The following is a 5,979-nucleotide window of genomic DNA, read 5'->3' as shown; positions in this document are numbered from 1 at the left end:
GTTTCTGTCTTGAGATAATAATTAACATAAACAAATTAATATGCAAAGGAATTCATAACTTTCCGGAAACCATTTCGAATTTTAAGTATATCGCTTGTATCTAGGATAGAAAACTGGGTTACGAAGTTCAGGATGTGTTCCAGCGGGTTTATAATCGCACGGAAGAACCCGTGGAATGCTTCAAATGAAGATGATAATAGTAATTATAATAAAGGTTTTTGACATAAACTGATGACCATAAAAGTTGCTGGAGTGCAAAATAATCGATTATATCGACTTGTTTTTATTGATATCTTAATCAACATTAAGAAAACTCACTAACCGTGAACAATCCTTGTTAACCTTTTAAGCACGTTCTCCAAAATGTACTTAATTCTTGCCAACTACTGATGTAGGATTCAAAAGGCAAACGATAAAGGTAATAACGATGTTGTTGTTGAGAATGATGATGTTGATGATAATAAGAAAATAATAAGAGCACAACAACAACAAAAAACGAAGAAATATATATATATATATTATATATATATAAAGACAAGTGAAAATTAATTTGCACCTGTTTTATACGCTACGACTTTGGAAAAGAAATGCCGAAATACGAAGAGAAAAATTATATAATATTCTAAAGAAAAGAAAATAAGATTTGAAGATTGCAAATCTCTCTGTGTGCATAGTATTCTCTATATTCACATACTTTCACTTCTACTAGTTTGTTTTCCTTTAAAAAAATTACAGTTTGTGATTACGATATTTTCCCGACCCAAAAAATAGAAAGAAAAAATAGCACAGCCCATATGTATATATTGTGTCTTTTCGTCGTTAAATTACCATTATTATTATTATTATTATTATTATATTATTATTATTATTATTATTATTATTGTTATTATTAGAAAATGTTTTCACATAAATCGTGAAAGTGAAGTTTTGTTTTTTTGTTTGTTTCTTTGTTTGTTATTATCTAACCTTAAAAAAAAACGGTATCACAACGCAGACTTAATAAAACGAAAGAAGATAGCAATTGTAAAACTGCGACAAAGATGAAGACAAAAACACAAACGATAACAACAGAGTTTTTTTATCTTCTCTCTCTATTTACCTTATGTAATATGAGTATTTCTGAAAATGTTCATATAGATTTAGAAAATACACAACTAATAAAATACTATTTATTACGCTTCCATTTTTATATTCTACTAAATCCGTTTTCCTTCTGATACTTCAGTAAATTTCTTGAAAACGTAAATCGTTTCAAAAACCTATTACTTGAATTTTATATTTTTCTCATCCTCCATTTTAATTTGATTATTAAAGTTGTTAATATTATTATTGTTACCGGATATTACATTATATTTCAATGATTATTGTTATTATTATTATTATTATTATTATTATTATTAGTAGTAGTAGTAGTAGTAGTAGTAGTAGTAGTAGTATTGTTATTGTTATAGAACTCGTTATTTAAAATTCATGGAATTATTTTTATTGCAACGAATGTTTAGAAAAAAAAAACCTATTATTACGTTTTATTCTTAAATAATATTACTATGATTATTATTAGCATCACTTTTATTATTGTTATTGTTGTTGTTGTTGTTGCTCTTCTTCTTCTTCTTCTTATTATTATTATTATTACTATTATTATTACCCAAGCAGTGTTCTATCGTTTTATAAGGTTAAATGTGTTTTTTTACTTTCTTTCAGATTTTATGTTGTCCAATTTTCTCATTTATACGATATAATGTTTTATTATATTATCATATTCGAACGATCACGATATCTTCTGTAATACTTCACGACTAAAACTATGACACATAATTGCATGTATTTATGTATATATATCAATATATATATATATATATATATATAAATGTATGTATAGGATTAGAAAATTTACAATTTGGTTTGTAATTATATGAATATCATCATATACAGCTTTGCATTTAGGATGTGCGTATGCGTGTGTTTGTGTATGTGTGCGTGAATGTATGTGTACGCACGCGCATGCGTGTGAGTAAGTTTGCTTGAACAAGTTTGTATGTCGCTGGTTTTTATTCGTTCCCGAGCTATGGACTACGTTGTTAACTCAAAAGTTTTCAATGCCGATGTTTCATCCGTTAACTTTGATATAACAATATCGGATACCACCTGCGTGATACCCATAGCGCCTTCAGTGTTGATATCGCGTCGAATTATCCAGTTATTGTGGCGGTTTTTACAGTACAGAACACATTGGTGTATAATTGCGTGTCTCGGAGATTCTGGAAAATATAGAAAGAAGAAATGAAATTAATGCGGTGATAGCATCTATGTTCCGTGTGTTAATATTTTCCAACCATTAAACATTGAGGAATAACAACAAAAACGACGACGACAACAACAACAACAATAATAATCATTTCTGTTACAAGTACAAGGGCCTGAAATTTTGGGGGGAGTGTGTTAGTTGATTACATCAAAACTAAGGGTTCAACTGGTACTTATTTCATCGACCCCGAAAGGATGAAAGTCAGAAGTCTGAACTTAGAACGGGAAGACGGACAAAATAGTGCTAAGCATTTTTGCCCGGATTGCTAATGACTCTGCCTGTTCGCCGCTTTAATAATAATAATAATAATGATAATAATAATGAAAAACAAGAAAGCATCATTCTCTATAACAAAATATGAAGATGATGATGATGATGATAATAATAATAATAATAATAATAATAACAACAATAATAATAATAATAATAATGATAATAATAATAATGATAATAATAATAATAATGATAAATTGATGTATCAATACCAGCAGATGACAACGTGTCTCTAAAAGAAATGGAGACACTTTCAAAATATAAAGACCTGGAAATAGAGGTAACTAGAATGTGGACTCTAAAAACAGAAACAATTCCCACCATAGTAGGTGCATTAGGCATGATAAAAAATATTCAGACAAATACATAACAAAAACACCAGGACTTACAAACACATATATCATACAGAAAATTGCACTACTAGGGACTGCACACATCCTACTCAGAACACTTTCAATACAATAACCATCAGAGCATCACAACAAATCACAGCACATACCCAAGGCACACATAGCTGCGCTCGGTAGTGAAGTGAAAGCACGCTATAAAAATAAAACTACTGAATAAAACTACTGAATAATAATAATAATAATAATAATAATAATAATAATATAATAATAATAATAATAATAATAATAACAATAATAAACAATAAAGCATCATACTCTGTAACAAAATAAACAAAGGAATATCTAAGTGAATTCCAAATACAACTTCAGGAATTATACATACTAGAAACAAGCGCAGAAAAAGCTAAGCGCATGAAAACCTGTGCCAAAACTTCTGCCTTAGATATTATTACTGATAAATGACAAGAAAAACTTTTCAATAGCAAATGCCCACAGACAGCAAATAATGCTGATGTTGACAAAGCCCTGACCCATCAATGGCTAGTGGCTTTTGGCTTGAAATCTGAAACAGAAGGGTTTATCATTGCATCCCAAGATCAATGCCTGCCTGCAAGGAACTACCAGGCCAACTTATTAAAGAAAGGTAGTAGACCAACATACCGTGTATGTAAACAAAATGAAACCATTGATCATGTCTCCATGTGCAGTCTTCTTGCACATACAGAGTATCTCAACAGCCATGATAGAGTTGCACAATATATTCACTGTGTAATTTGCAAAAACCTGGATTTGCTCCATGATAAAAACTGGTTGGAACACAAACCTTCTCCAGTGCTTGAAAATGATCGCATCTCACTCCTCTGGAACTTCCCCATTCAAACTGACAGAAAGATAGGTGCAAATAGGCCAGACATCATATTGAAAGACTTCAGACAAAAATCGTGCTTCTTCATTGATATGACTGTCCCAATCGATATAAACGTATCTGTCAAGACCTACCAAAAACTGAGCAAGTATAAAGATCTTGAAATAGAAATTAGCAAAATGTGGAACCTGAAGACTAAAACAAGCTCAGATACCAGGGAACCCCCAAATGGCAGAAATTCAAAAGATAGTGCTCATGGGAACTGCCCATATCCTACACAAAATACTTTCTATGTCGTCTTAAGTTTTAAAACAAGCATAATTTTCTTATGATTTCTTAAACATTCTCTAGAACAACACTATGTACAAAACCAAATATATGGCATCCTAGGCATAACACCAACATGAACTTCCAACTTATTGTCTCTTGTGGTCTCTGGGTGAGACTTGGAGCCAACTTGTACAAATGTAAAGCAAAAGCCAAACATAAAATAATAATAATAATAATAATAATAATAATAATAATAATAATGATGATGATGATGATGATGATGATGATGAGGGTGATGATGATGATACTCAGTAACAAAATAGTCAAAGAAATATCGAAATATCTCATTGAATTCCAAATACAGCAGAAAAATTCCAAATACAAGCACAGAAAAACCCATGCCAAAACTACTACTACTACTACTACTACTACTACTACTACTACTACTACTACTACTACTACTACTGCTGCTGCTGCTGCTGCTGCCACTGCTGCTGCCACTGCTGCTGCTACTCCTCCTTCTCCTCCTCCTACTACAACTACTACTACGACCACTACTACTACTACTACTACTACTACTACTACTACTACTACTACTACTACTGATGATGATGATAATAATAATAATAATATTCTTTTTCTTTCTATCCTTGCTAACGATTCTGCCAGCTCACCTCCCTAATAATAAGGATGACAGGGATGGTGGTGGTGGTGGTGGTGGTGGTGGTGATGGAACAAGGCCAGCCAGTATTTTTGAGGGGATGCAGTGAGCCAGTTACATTGACCACAGTACATGACTGGTATTTTCGACACCAAAGAGATATAGTCGGTCTCTGTGGAATTTGAACTCAGAATGAAGCTGCTTAGGCATTTTCTCCTTTACCAAAATCTCGACAGCTGTGATTTGAATACTTACAGTCCGAAAATTAGCAACATGGTTCTCCTTTATCTGGATTTTTTGGTCAGTAGCACTACCACACCTCTGGACTGAGAACTGTCCTGTTTTACTGTTGGTTGTGGCTGATATCTGTTTGCCAAGCATGTGTGGCATGAAACCTTAAGGCTCGTAGGATAAACCATTCAAACCCGTCCTTCGTGCAGCTTGCTCTCGTTTCCATTATTTCAGTGGTCATTACTGAATCATGGCATGCTCTCAAGTAAGGCATTGATGATCGTTTTACTTCTGGTCCGCTACTAGCAACAGCACTCGAAGTGCAGCTCAAAGGCCGTTTACATCTGCTTGGAGGTTATGTAATGTGCGATCCTTATGGTCAGTAGAAACTTTGTTGCCATGTTTTACCGCTGCCACTTGGGTCCATCGAACAGATTTCGTTCCTTCGTGTATCAGAGAATGTGTCATAATTCTAAAAACTTCGCCGCTCTACTTCATGTTGAAGAACTAGTTCAATGTCAATCTCACTGCAAGTACATTGGTGGGATGCCTTTCTCAAAAGCCTTCTAGCTCCTTATTCCGTCTCTTTCTAAACCTATTCTTCTTTATCGCTACTGTGGTATTAAAACTTATCGACTCCTTTCTAATCGCTCTTTTAAGGGAGAATCACCGATGTTAACGAAAGCCCCATCAATGCCCGCTGAATTAATTCACTAATCTAATGTCATGTATATTTGCTCGCAAGGAAAATAGCATTTAGGTTCCAGTAACGAGTTTCTTACCTTTCATTCCTCTGTTCGTCGATTGTATAAATTACAAATTTGTGGACTGTAAATCCCACCCGAGAAATCCACTCGGTATTTGATACGCAGTTGAAAAATCAGACCAAGTTTGTGACGCTAATCTATCGGCATCCAAATGCCGCTCCAATCTCCTACAAATACTAAAGAGCAGAGCGTTTCCTACATGAGATTCTAGGCGCCTAATAAAATCTGGTCGCAACACCTGTAGCAGGGTGTAG

At 33.4% G+C, this 5,979-nt stretch overlaps 1 long non-coding RNA gene across 1 annotated transcript in view; it reads right to left on the bottom strand.

The window, feature by feature from the left end:
- Positions 1-1,601: 1,601 nt before the first annotated feature.
- LOC118766014 overlaps positions 1,602-5,979 on the bottom strand; it is a 240,343-nt gene continuing 235,965 nt past the window's right edge. The window contains exon 3 of the long non-coding RNA XR_005001940.1: positions 1,602-2,261. This is a non-coding gene — a long non-coding RNA (uncharacterized LOC118766014). The remainder of the gene's footprint in view (positions 2,262-5,979) is intronic.

This window comes from Octopus sinensis, linkage group LG14 (assembly GCF_006345805.1).
Source record: "Octopus sinensis linkage group LG14, ASM634580v1, whole genome shotgun sequence".
NCBI lineage: Eukaryota > Metazoa > Mollusca > Cephalopoda > Octopoda > Octopodidae > Octopus > Octopus sinensis.
The sequence above is the reverse complement of the archived record's forward strand: the minus strand, read 5'-3'. Positions and strand labels throughout refer to the sequence as shown.